We start from the raw sequence: 14,336 nt of genomic DNA on the forward strand, positions 1-14,336 counted from the left end.
TGCCTACATGAGACCAGTCTCTGAGTATGCCGCGCCATCATGGAGCCCCCACCTGAAGAAACACATAAGGAAACTAGTGAAGGTTCAGAGGTTTGCGACGAGGCTTGTCCCAGATTTACGAGGGATGGGATATGAAGAACGTCTGAGGGAACTGAACCTTACGACACTAGAGAAAAGAAGGGAGAGAGGAGATATGATAGGAACATATAAAATACTCAGGGGAATTGACAAAGTGGAAATAGATGAAATGTTCACATGTAATAATAACAGAACGAGGGGACATGGGTGGAAACTGGAAACTCAGAAGAGTCACAGAGATGTTAGGAAGTTTTCCTTTAGCGTGAGAGTAGTGGAAAAATGGAATGCACTTGGGGAACAGGTTGTGGAAGCAAATTCTATTCATAATTTTAAAATTAGGTATGATAGGGAAATGGGACAGGAGTCATTGCTGTAAACAACCGATGGCTGAAAAGGCGGGATCCTAGAGCCAATGCTCGATCCTGCAAGCACAAATAGATGAGTACAAATAGGTGAGTACACACACTCACACACACACACACACACACCCTCATACACACACACAGCAGCAAGATGCACTAGTCAGCTGCTGGAAAGAAAGATCAGTGGTACCTGTGGGTAATAAGGAGCAGGATGGCTCCAACAGGAAAGAATCGGATGATAAGTACAGAGCAATGGTAAATAAAATACTGAATGGGCTAGAGATGGAGAGGCAAAACATAGCATTGATTTCAGGTTAGGCTGGTACAACAAGGACAAAGACTTTGTGTTAAAGATTGTGTTTGCAAACGAGACAACAAAGGAGAAGATTTTAACAAGGAAGAGCCAACTGCAGTATATGGGAGAATTCAAAAAAGTATTCCTCCAGAGGAACATGACGAGGGAAGAGAGGACCATGGCGGTAGAAGCAAGGAAGAAGCGCAATGCAAGAGGAGAAAACCAGGAAATCACAACCCCCAACACAACATCCTCAGAGGTGAGGGGAACCCAAAACCAACAACCCAGTAACACCAGAGGGGAGGGCAACTCCACAGCCCTCGTCTGCATAGAATCCACCCATACCCCCAATCAAATGCTCAGCCAACTCTCCCTCCCCCTCACCCCATTCCCACCCTGCGACCCCTCCCCTACTCCCACCATGTCCTGCCTCCCCCCTTTCCCAGTCCACCCTCCCTCTTCATCCCTTACCCTCTCTGTACCCCCTTCACTTGACCCCCCTACCCCTCACTCCAGTATCCTCTGAGACCCTATTATCCACCACACAAATCCTCACACCCATGGAACAGCTCCCTCCATCAGCTGAATGCGCACCAAGAAAGGGAATGAGATGGGACAGAAGAAAGTGAGCTTCAAAGCAATTCACACTAACATAGATGGGATTACAAATAAAACAAGTGAACTCGGAGAATGGGCATTAAAAGAAAACCCAGACATAATAGTACTCACAGGAACAAAGATAACGAAAGCCATAACAAATGCAGTGTTTCCACCGGACTACTATGTAGTGAGGAAAGAAAGAGAAGGGAGAGGAGGAGGTGGTGTAGCTTTGCTGATAAGAAAAGGTTGGAGTTTTGAAGAGATGGTTAATCTGAGCTGTGAAGGTTTCAGTGACTAATATGAGGCATGATAGCAACTGGAGGACAGAAAATTATAGTAGTAGTCATATATAACCCCCCACCGAACGACAGAAGGCCCAGACAGGAATATGATAGAAACAACATGGTCACCATCAACATAATAGAGAGAGCAGCTTCTGTGGCTAGCAGGAACGGATACATACTACAAATCATGAGAGACTTCAACCACGGGATGATAGATTGGGAGAACAGAGATCCACATGGAAGACCAGACACATGGAGAGCTAAGCTGCTGGACGTGGCAACAAGAAACTTTCTAAGTCAACACGTCAAGAGACCGACAAGAATGAGAGGAGTGGATGAGCCAGCTTTGCTTGATATGATATTTACCCTAAATGAGTCGGATATAAGGGAAGTTAAGTTGGAAGCCCCCTTGGGAATGAGTTATCATAGTGTATTGAGCTTTGAGTACCTGGTTGAGCTAGGAATTATCTCCCCCGAAAAAGAACTGGGAAACAAAGGGCTGGTGTACCGAAAGGGAAACTATGAGGAGATGAATAAATTCCCAAGGGATATACCATGGGACACAGAACTTATAACTAAGTCCGTACAAGACATGATGGACTATATCACCCAAAAGTGTCAGGAGGCGGTAAACAAGTTTATGCCGGCTCGAATGGAAAAAAAAAACGAGAGCAAAAGAAGAATTCATTGTTTAATAGGGAATGTATGAAAGCAAAGGAGCTGAACAAAAGAGCGTGGAGGAACTTCCATAATAACCGAACATCAGAAAGTAGAGATACCAGAGAACCAGGAATGAGTGTGTTAGTGTGAGAAAAGCAGCTGAGAAAAGGTATGAAAATGATATAGCTAATAAAGCCAAGACCGAGTCAAAGCTGCTGCACAGTCACATCAGGAGGAAAACAACAGTGAACAGGTGATGAAACTTAAAATGGGTGAGGACAGGTACACAAAGAATGACAAAGAGGTGTGTGAAGAACTCCACAAGAGATTCCAGGAGGTCTTTACAATAGAACAAGGAGAGGTCACGGCACTAGGAGAGGTGGCAGCAAACAGGCGACCTTGGAAGGGTTCGAAATTACAAGAAACGAGGTCTAGAGGCACCTATTAGAGCTGGACGTGAGAAAGGCTGATGGGCCGGACGGAATCTCACCATGGGTATTGAAAGAGTGTGCAGGAGCACTTTGTTTGCCACTCTCCATAGTGCATAGTAGGTCACTGGAAACGGGAGACCTACCAGAAATATGGAAGACGGCAAATGTAGTCCCAATATACAAAAAGGGTGACAGACAAAAGACACTGAACTAGAGTCCTTAACTTGTATATCATGCAAGGTGATGGAGAAGATCGTGAGAAAAAACCTAGTAACAAAATCTGGAGAGAAGGGACTTCGTGACAACCCATCAACATGGGTTCAGGGAGGGTAAATCTTGCCTTACAGGCTTTATAGAATTCTACGATCAGGTGACAAAGATTAAGCAAGAAAGAGAAGGATGGGCGGACTGCATTTTTCTGGACTGTCGGAAAGCCTTTGACATATTACCCCATAAAAGGCTGATGCATAAGCTGGAGAAACAGGCAGGAGTAACTGGTAGGGCGCTCCAGTGGATAAGGGAGTACCTAAGTAATAGGATGCAGAGAGTTACAGTGAGGGGTGAGACCTCAGATTGGCGTGAAGTCACCAGTTGAGTCCCGCAGGGCTCTGTACTCGGACCTATCCTGTTTCTGATATACGTAAATGATCTCCTGGAGGGCATAGACTCATTCCTCTCAATGTTTGCTGACGACGCCAAAATTATGAGAAGAATTAAGACAGAGGAGGACAGCTTGAGGCTTCAAGAAGACCTGGACAAGCTGCAGGAATGGTCGAACAAATGGTTGTTAGAGTTTAACCCAAGCAAATGTAATGTAATCAAGATAGGTGTAATGTAATAAGATAGGAGCAGGAGACCAGATACAACGTATCATTTGGGAGATGAAATACTTCAAGAGTCAGAGAGAAAGACCTGGGGGTTGATATCATTCCAGACCTGTCCCCTGAAGCTCATATCAAGAGAATAACATCAGCGGCATATGCCAGGATGGCTAACATAAGAACGGCCTCTAGAAACTTGTGTAAGGAATCTTTGAGAACATTATATACCACATATGTCAGACCAATCCTGGAGTATGCGACTCCAGCATGGAGTCCATATCTAGTCAAGTAAAAGACTAAACTGGAATTGGCTCAAAGGTTTGCCACCAGACTAGTACCCGAACTGATGGGTATGAGCTATGAGGAATTAAACCTCACATCACTGGGAGACAGAAGAGTTAGAGGGGACATGATCACCACATACAAGATTCTCAGAGGAATTGATAGGGTAGATAAAGAGACTTTTTAACACAAAGGGCACACACACTAGGGGACACAGGTGGAAATTGAGTGCCCAAATGAGCCATAGAGATGTTAGAAAGAATTTTTTCAGTGTCAGAGTAGTAGACAAATGGAATGCATTAGGAAGTGATGTTGTGGAGGCTGACTCCATACACAATTTCAAGTGTAGATATGATAGAGCCCAGTAGGCTCAGGAACCTGTTCATTAGTTGATTGACCATTGAGAGGCGGGACCAAAGAGCCAGAGCTCAGCCCCCGCAAGCACAATTAGGTGAGAACACAGACACATGCATCTCACTCTGAACGACTCCGACATAAGGAAAATCGGTTTCGAGAACCCAATAGGAATGAGCGCCCACAGTGTACTGACGTTTGAGTAACTGGTTGAGGAAGGGTTATTGAACTTTAGGAGGGGAAATGAAAACAAAAGGCTGGCATCCCGAAAGGGAAACTATGAGGAGATAAGAAAATTCCTAACAGATATAACATGGGAATCAGAGCTCAGGGGAAAGACGGCCCAAGACATAATGGACTACATCAAGCAGAAGTGTACGGAGGCAGCAAACAAGTTTGTCACGGTCTAAAAGGAAAACAACGAAATGAAGATGAGCAACTCATGGTTTAATGAGAGATGTAGGCTAGCTAAGCAGCAAAGTAAAAGGGCATGGAGAAACTTAAGAAATAACAGGACACTTGAGAGCAGAGAAAGATACCAGAGTGCCAGGAATGAATATGTCAGGTTGAGAAGAGAGGAAGAAGGGCCATACGAAAACGACATCGCTAGTAAGGCGATGTAAGACTCAACCTAAATTGCTGCACAGCCACATCAGGAGAAAAACAACAGTAAAGGAAAGGGTAATGAAATTGAGCGTAGGGACAGACAGACTCACCACAAACGACACGGAAGTGTGCCAGAAACTGACCAAGACAGGTGACCTTGGAAGGGTTCGAAAGAACCTTTTCAAGAACCTCCAGGAGGTCTTCATATTAGAGCAAGGAGAAGTTCCTGAGACAAGAGAGGGAAAAGATAGCTAGGAACCACTAGAAGAGTTTGAGATTAGCAGTGGGGATATAAGGAAGCTTTTGCTAGAGTTGGGTGTGACAAAGGATATAGGCCCAGTTAGAATCTCCCCTTGAATACTAAAGGAAGGAACAGAAGCAGTGCCTTCCACTCTCCATAGTGTATAACAAATCACTGGTAACAGGAGAACTGCCAAAAATTTGGAAGACGGCTAATGTAGTCCCGATATACAAGAAAGGGGATAGACAGGAGGCACTGAACTACAGGCAAGTGTCTCTAACCTGCATACCATGCAAGCTGATGGAGAAGATTGTGCGATAAAAGCTAGTGGAACATCTGGGGCGAAGGAACTCTTTAACACAGCATCAACGTTGGTTCAGGGATGGCAAGGCCTGCCTCACATGATTAATTGAAATTTATTACCAGGCAACAAAACTCAGGCAAGAAAGAGAAGGGTGGGCAGACTGCATATTTTTGGATTGCCAGAACACCTTTATACAGTACCACACAAAAGTGTAATGAAAAAACTGGAGATGCAGGCAGGAGTGAAAGGGAAGGTTCTCCATTGGATAAGGGAGTACCTAACCAACAGAAGACAGACAACTGTGAGGGGTGAGGTCTCAGATTGGCGAGACGTCAACAGTGGAGTCCCGCAGGGGTCAGTCCTTGGACCTATACTGTTTCTGATATATGTAAATGATTTCCTAGTTGGATATAGAATCGTTTCTCTCATTGTTTGCTGACGATGCAAAAATTATGAGGAGTATTAAAACAGAGGAAGATAGTAGGAGGTTACATGATGACCTAGACAGACTAAATGAATGGCCCAACAAATGGCTACTGAAGCTCAAACTGAGTAAATGCAAGGTAATGAAACTAGGCGGTGGAAACCGAAGGCCAGACACAGGATACAGAATAGGAGATGAAGTACTTCGTGAAACGGACAGAGAGAAAGATCTAGGATGTAGACTAAACCACACACTAGAAAGTGAAGGGACGACGACGTTTCGGTCTGTCCCGGACCATTCTCAAGTCGATTGTAACTTCACAATCAACTTGAGAATGGTCCAGGACGGACCGAAACGTCGTCGTCCCTTCATTTTCTAATGTGTAGTTTGGTCAACATATTTCAGCCAGGTTATTGTGACTACTCGTCTGCAAAGATCTAGGAGTTGATATCACACCAAACCTGTCTCCTGAAGCGCACATAAAAAGAATTACGTCTGCGGCATATGCGAGGCTGGCTAACATCAGAACAGCGTTCAGGAACCTGTGTAAGGAATCATTCAGAACCTTGTACACCACATATGTAAGACCAATCCTGGAGTATGCGGCCCCAGCATGGAGCCCGTACCTTGTCAAGCACAACACGAAGCTGCAAAAAGTCCAAAGGAATGCCAATAGACTAGTTCCAGAATTAAGAGGCATGAGTTACTAGGAAAGGCTGCGGGAAATGCACCTTACGACACTGGAGGACAGAAGAGCAAGGGAAGACATGATCACAACCTACAAAATCCTCAGGGGAATCGACCGGGTAAACAAAGAAAAACTATTTAACACTAGTGGTACGCGAACAAGGGGACACAGGTGGAAACTGAGTACCCACATGAGCCACAGGGACGTTAGAAGGAACTTCTTCAGTGTCAGAGTAGTTAACGGATAGAATGCAATAGGCAGTGATGTGGTGGTGGCTGACTCCATACACAGTTTCATATGTAGATATGATAGTGTGGGATATTTGGGGCTTGAGTCTGATTATTTAAATATTAATGTAGTAAATTAAATTACGAAGGACCACCCGCTTTTATTGTTAAGAGGGAAACTGAGAATTTCTGATCATTAGATAATTCCTAGATGAACCAGTAACTATGGATAAAATACTAGAGAATATGATCATAGAAATAATTAATGGGCTGTATAATTAAATGAATCAAACCCTCAAACACCTACATTGGGGGGTTATTACTGGAGGTAAGTACGTCCAGGAATTAGTGTGGTTCGTTCACTAATTCAATTAATAATAATCTAATCCTATAAATTATAGGGAAACTGATATCATTACCATGAATGGGAATATAGATTATAAGTATAGTAATGAGAGTTACAGTAAACACATGTTAATCCTGAGGAATTCTGCATATAAAGAATTGCAATAGATTCATGAATGAATATAAAAATCTTAGCTTAATGATGATTCCTTTAGACAAGCCACGGCGTTTCCTCTAGTTCTCTGGACTCGGTTGGCTGACGAATGGGACGGATTAACATGGGAGAAGGCGGCAGGGAGAATTCTTTTCACGTGCTGCAATACAAATATTTACAGTAGCAACTAATTTAACTACTGAATCTCTATATTCAAGAAATTGAGAGTTACAGGTGACAAAATTTAATCACCTGTTATTAGATGTTATCGTGCGTCATAACGGTCAATCACCCAGCTACTACAAAACTCTTTACCAGATGCATCACATAAAGGGAATATACTTAGCTGAAAGGGCACTGTATAAGTTTTAAGATTGCCGTAATTCGCGTCTCCAGGCTCCGGCTAAGCCTATCCTGGATAGTGGCGCGCTTCACTGGCTGGTCACGTGTCGTCAAGAACCAGGTTAAAAGGTTCCTTATCTGACACCAGCACCAGTTGAAGATATTATCTGCAAGGTTATTCACGCCTCACAGTGGCGACTTTCATCTGAGGATGGATAACGTCTGCCCTAGTGGCTGGGCAATGGCGTCTCCTTGTGAGTACGGTATGCGCAGGTCTGCCTCAGAGGGGCTCTCCACATGTACTGAGTTGGTCCTCCTCAACCCACGCCGCGTCCCACGTTCATAAAACAAATTATGTCACGAACATTAATATTTCTCGCATTTACGCTTGAAACGTTGAAGACTGGACGGGTTTATTATTTAGAGGAGGAAATTGTTATTATTTACCAATTTAAGAATAGTAAATATATAAGGGAGAGGAATTAATGTCTCCCAATGGCATTCACTGGTGACGTTAACTTTTATTACGAGATAATCGCTATGACTCCAACGCTCTATTTGGCTTTTAGTTGGAGGTCAATTCATCTGCAATTAGTTATCATACAGAATGCCTTAGTTATAGAGAATCGAATTTAATTCTCACATACATTGGATATAATGTGTTTATTGTAAGGAGATCTGACGCAATACTGGCGTCAGGTGACGTGAGAATTCTAGCCTACTGCACAGATGAAATTATTAGTACATGAGAATTCTACGTGTTGTTAATTTTACTTACTACAATAATTAGTAAAGTTAGTAATAAGTAATGAGAATACAACAGTGGTGTATTCGGTGTTGGAAATATGCAACATAACTCCGGGGGGAGGATTCTAGGGTCGTAGTGTACTGTGGAGTACTGACCTATCCCGAAGTGATATTAAGATTAGTACATTAGTATGTTAATATGTTAGTATGTTAGTACACACATAACGAACGTCCCGGATTTATCAAGGACTTACAAGAACTTGAGTCTTGTTACTTACATGTCAAATGAAACATGTTGCTTGTAGCCTACACAATATTTATAGAATTTAACTCACCCAATTTAAACTAACAGAATCTACGGTGATGCGATATCCTGGGTCATAGTGACATGTAATGTTTTGTTACGTGATATCACATCGTAGCATCATCATAGTTATCTCAGTGGGAAGTGAAGGAAATTACTCTTCTTCAGAGTTGTAATAGGCTTGCAAATTCCACCTACATTGTTGAGCTGCAGCTCTAGTGGGACGGTTGCTTGGAGGAACAAATTCATTGTCCTCGGAAATTACTGGGGAAACTGGATCTGGCTGATATTCTTGTTCAGTCAGTTCAAGGGGAACCAGCTTCTCTAAAGTTTTTAGAGTAGTGTTGCCTCGGCATAAGACTTTAACTACTCTTAGGACACCCTGTCGATCTGGATGAATGGTAACAATTTTACCTATGGGCCATTCTGACCTTGGTCCATCACTGTCGACTAGTACTAGGTCTCCCGGTTTTAATTGCACCTTATTGTAAGGACTCGAAGCTCCGTAGTGGTACTCTCGTAGAGCTGTGAGGTACTCTCGAGTCCACACCTCATTCCACCTGTTAATAACTCTAGAAAGATGCTGGTAGCTTTCCACCAAGTCTCCTCTGGTCACATGGGACGGGTCTACAGGGTCCTCTTCGGCTAAGGGGATGAGAGGGCTCAGTAGACCTCCATGGATCAAGTGAGAGGGGCTCAGTGGTTCTCTCTGGGTGAAATCATCAGACAGGTAGGTGATTGGGCGGTTATTGACTCGCACCTCGATTTCCACAACAATTGTTTGGAGTTCTGAGTAACTGACCTTTTGTCGGTGTAAAGTTTTCCTTAGACACTTCTTGACTGTGCCTACCATTCGCTCATAGAACCCACCTTGCCAAGGGGCTCTCGGTGCTATGAATTTCCAGTGACATTGTCTTCTCTGTAAGACTGACTGTACTTCAGGGTGGTTCCAGACTTCTCGCAAACAACTTTCTTCCGCCACAAAATTAGATCCGTTGTCCGATATCATTAATTTAGGACACGATCGGCGGGCAGCAAATCTGCGGAAAGCTTGAATGAAAGCTTCAGCACTCATGTCTGGAGTGACCTCTAAGTGCACGCCTCTGGTTGTAGCACATGTAAAGAGACAAATGTACGCCTTCACTGGTATATTATCTGGGTTACCAGTGAGGAGTAAGGCTCCTGTATAATCAACTCCAGTGGTTTCGAAAGGACGAAGATGAACCACTCGCTCTTCTGGGAGTGGTGGAGGTCCTGGGTAAGGACACACTCTAGCATCGTATCTCTTACAGATTACACAAGATTTAATAATTGTCTTAACAGTCTGACGACCTTGAGGAAGCCAGTACTTTTGTCTAAGATCGGTGAGAGTATCTAAAACTCCACCATGTAGTGTACCATATTGATGGTGATGTAAGACAAGAAGTTTAGTTATGATGTGGTGGCGAGGTAAAAGAATTGGATTCTTAGTGTCTAAGTCAATCTTTGCATGTAGCAAACGTCCTCCACATCGTAGTATGTTATGAGTGTTGGCATCATACCAGACGCCTAGAGATTTAGTTAATTTATCTGGAAGATTCTCAAATTCGCTTCCGTATGTCTCTTGCTGTGCACGCTTGATCCAATAGTGGACAGGATTGGGAAATTTATGTCGAATTCCTACTTTAGCAAGGAAATCAAACACGTGCGCAGTCACTCGTAACAATTTGCTTAAGTTAGAATAATGATGAGGATCAATGGCTAATTTTCGCTGAGGCTCTGGTTCCGTCATGGGAGTGGTGATATTGGTCACTATGACTTGTGGCTTTTGTTTGGGCCACTGACCACTAACAAGCCATGAAGGTCCATTGAACCACAGCGAAGACTTGACAAGTTGTTTTAATGTCGATCCTCTTGATAAATAATCTGCAGGATTGTCCTTAGTAGGGACATGTCTAAACTTATATCCAGCAGACAAATCATGAATCTCCCTGACGCGATTACTGACGTAGGGAGTTTTGTTGTTATTGTTTCTTACCCATTGTAAGACTGCCTCGTTGTCTGACCACACTACAATCTCACCAAAGTGGATATTATTGAGTGTCTTTGTCAGGCAATGAGCCAATCTTACTCCCACTAGCAATGCAGTCAACTCCATCTGAGGTAAGGATCTCTTCTTGATGGGAGCAACTCTTGCTTTAGATGTGAGCAAAATTGATTGTGCACTATTAACTAAATAGGCTACTGCGCCATATGCTTTGCCAGAGGCATCGCAAAAAACGTGCAAAATTGGTGGGTAAGTTTGGTCCTGAAGCATTACGAGGAAATTTCAAAACGCCTAACTGATTAAAATCCGTTGAGAGTATTTGCCATTTGGCTTGTAACTCACTTGGTAACGGATCATCCCATCCCATATGTTTCTGCCAGCACTCCTGCATTAGGAGTTTGCCCCTTATTAATATAGGACTAAGTAGGCCTAAAGGGTCAAATGGTTGACTGACAAATGAGAGCAGTGTTCTCATGGTAAGGGTTGAATTATCAGTTTGCACTGACTTGACATTCATCTCGTCAGTGCTGGTGTTCCATTCCACGCCTAGAACCTTTAATTTACTGGGTACCTGATAATCTGGAAATTCTTTCTCGATTAACTGGTTAAGCAGTTTATTATTTGAGGCCCATGACTGTAGTGGCATATTGGCTCCTAACAGTTCACGGTTAGCCTCATGGTAGATTTCTACCAGATCAGCTTGATCATTAGTTGTCCCCTGGAAATTGTCGACATACAAGTTGTCGCTAATGGTTGCCTTATAAGGGCTGTCTGATTTCCTCAAATGAGTGTCTAATGTTGCTTGCAAAAGAAACGGTGAGGACGTAGCTCCAAATAATACGGAGGCAAACCGATAGGCGATTAATTCACTGTTAGGATCCAGTGGATCCTTGAACCAGAGGAATTTTGTGTAGTCACGATCTTTCTCCTGCAATCCTACTCGGAGAAAGGCTTTGCTGATGTCAGCTGTATAGGCAAAAATGCCTGTGTGAAATCGTAACAAAACGTCATGTAGCCTTTGTGTTAGGCTAGGTCCCGTTTGGAGACATTCATTTAAAGACACACTGCTCGGCTTTACTTTAGCACTGCAGTTAAAGACAATACGAATAGGTGTTGTCAATGAGTCTTTCGCCACAGCATGGTGAGGTAAATAATGACCTGTTTTTCGGTCATCGTGTTCAACAACTTCAATGAACTTATTGTTAAGTTGTTGTTGGATAAGTTGGTGATACATGGTTAGTTTGTCTGGCTGCTTCTGCAGTCGTGTTAATTGAGATTGCAATTGTGAAGCTGCCATAAAATAATTCACTGGAAGTTGTGGATGATCCAACTTCCATGGGAGTCTTACCCAGTATTGTTTATTTGAGTAGACAACTGTATCCAGATATTGCTGGTAAGTCCACGTATCATCAGGACTTGGTTGCTCAGGGATGATGCCTAACGTATCTAAATCCCACAAACGATGTATTGGTGGGTCAGATTCAATATCCTCGGCTATTTCCCTGAAGCGTAGGGGTGACTGCTCCAAGCCTAGTCACGCCACAATTACATTATTGGATTGTTGGTTTGTGGACGCTGGACCTTGTCTGAAAAGCACTGGTCCTGTGAGCAATTTGCCCCCTGCGGACGACAACAAATTCATACCATGTTGCCTAGTGCATCCAGTTATAAACTTGTAATAATGATCCGCGCCAATTAGTATTCCAATATCTGTGAGGCAGTCGGAATTTATTTTATGATCCACTAGCCTCATGCAGTTTCGTTTAAGGTGTCTCGCAGTGCGAGCCAATCCTGTGACCTGCAGGTCCGTAGGAATCTTATCCACTACCACCGCATGGATTGGGCTAGTAGAAGATCCTAATCTAACTAGTAATTTAACTACCTTGTAGTCACGAGGTCCACTATTTGACAGGAAACCAGAAATGTTTAACTTCACACTTTTGGCAGGTTTTAAATTTAACTCATCTACCAACTGTTGTGTAATGAAGGTTTTCTGTGAACCTTGGTCAAAGACCCCTAGTGTTAATTCTAGATCTTCGGTTTATTAATTTAAGTTGAGCGGTAGGCAAGGTAGTATTATTGCCTGACTCAGTAGCAAGTACATTTACTTCGTGATGTACTTTACAATATTGCACTGCAGTAGAATTAGTAAAATTCTCTCCAGTGGTCATGGTTGGTGTAGAAGATTTTCTACATAAGGCGTAGTGGTGTACACCTTGGTTACAACGGTTGCAGGTACGTAGCGGTACTGCACATTTCTTGGGATCATGAGAGCCCATGCATTTGGTGCATTTGTGCAATTCCTGTAACCTTTTAACCCTAGCATTATACGTAGGATAAGCAGAACATTGGTAAGTGGTGTGTTCCTGATTGCAAAACAGACACTTTCTCTGGTTAATAGACTTAGTCTCTTTAGTAGACAAGTCATTGGTTATCTCTGAAGGAGATACTGAATACGTACCCACATTTCCACTTCTTTTCCTAGTGGATGGAGTAGGTTTGGATTTATATTTATTAGACTTACTCTGAGTCTGTTTAGGTTTGACTGAAATATCAGCATTAGTTGGCTTAGACTCAGGTTTAATTTTGTCATGAGTCTTTAACCTGTTAACTGTGATCCTCAACCCCTCGAAAATTTGATCGAGAGTAAGAAACTCAGTATTATAGTATTATAATGTGAGCAGAGCTCTGTCAAGACATTTCGAGGTAATTTCCTCTGTAATAATAGCTTGATAGACCATTCAGAAGCAGGTATATTAACTTTAGTACCTAAGGCCTTTACTAGAGACTCTACTTCTAGTCTGAAGCTTTGAAGTGACTCTGGTCTACTGTTTGGTGCATTCAGATCTAGCAATTGATAATAGAGGGTAGCTATACTTAACTCTTGGTTGCAATAGTTCAACTTCAGGAGTTTTAGAGCTTCCTCATAATTACTCTCATTAAGAGTAAGGTTATGTATGACCTTTTTAGCCTCTCCTGTGAGAAGACTAAGTAGGTATGAAAATTTAGAAACCCTGTCTAGAGACTGTTTCTTATGGATGTGAACTTCAAAGGAAGTCCAAAAATTGTCCCAATTTTCTGTATCTAATCCTGAAAATGTAGGCAAGTCTAGAGTAGGTAAACGAACCTCGGGTAAGTGATTATTGAAGTGAGACCCAGTGTTACTGGTATTGGATCCAGATTGTTTGGCTAATTTAGATTTGCCTGATAATTTTATCGTGAGTCTCTTCTTCATATTGGGAGATGTCGTCTACAGTTTGACTTGCTTCATCAGGATCAGTTTTTACAGTATTTAGCAGATCAAGGTAAGATTGACCTGCAGATCTGACTTGATCAAATTTCAGATCAGCCAATCTAACTGATGTCTCTAAGTGATAAGAGTCAATGGGATTATCTTTAGTTAAGCCCTCAGCCTTATTAATTAATCTGGTCAAGTGACCTTTAAGGCCAATGTAGGTTCTCCTCAATTGCTCAGGAGTAGCCATGTTGGGCTTAGGTTCAAACTTCACAGTGTTAGCATATGTATTACTAATGAAGCTTGGGTACTTGTTCATTAGTGAACAGGTAACATTAATTGTAGCCTAATTTAAGGTGACTACTTTATATTTTACCTCACTTGAGGTTGAATGTACCTACCTACCTAACAACAAATAGCTAGATATTTTGTGCACTGTCTGAACTTCACCATTAGTTCTCGTCCGGTTAGCTCATCCATATCACCATCAGAGTTAATGGAGATAATCCAGCAATACACAAAATAG

General features: G+C 42.6%; 1 protein-coding gene across 3 annotated transcripts in view; it reads right to left on the reverse strand.

The window, feature by feature from the left end:
* Positions 1–14,336, reverse strand: part of LOC123749972 (3-galactosyl-N-acetylglucosaminide 4-alpha-L-fucosyltransferase FUT3-like) — a 247,895-nt gene that overhangs the window by 87,000 nt on the left and 146,559 nt on the right. The window lies entirely within an intron of this gene.

This window comes from Procambarus clarkii, chromosome 19, assembly GCF_040958095.1.
Source record: "Procambarus clarkii isolate CNS0578487 chromosome 19, FALCON_Pclarkii_2.0, whole genome shotgun sequence".
Classification (NCBI taxonomy): Eukaryota; Metazoa; Arthropoda; class Malacostraca; order Decapoda; family Cambaridae; genus Procambarus; species Procambarus clarkii.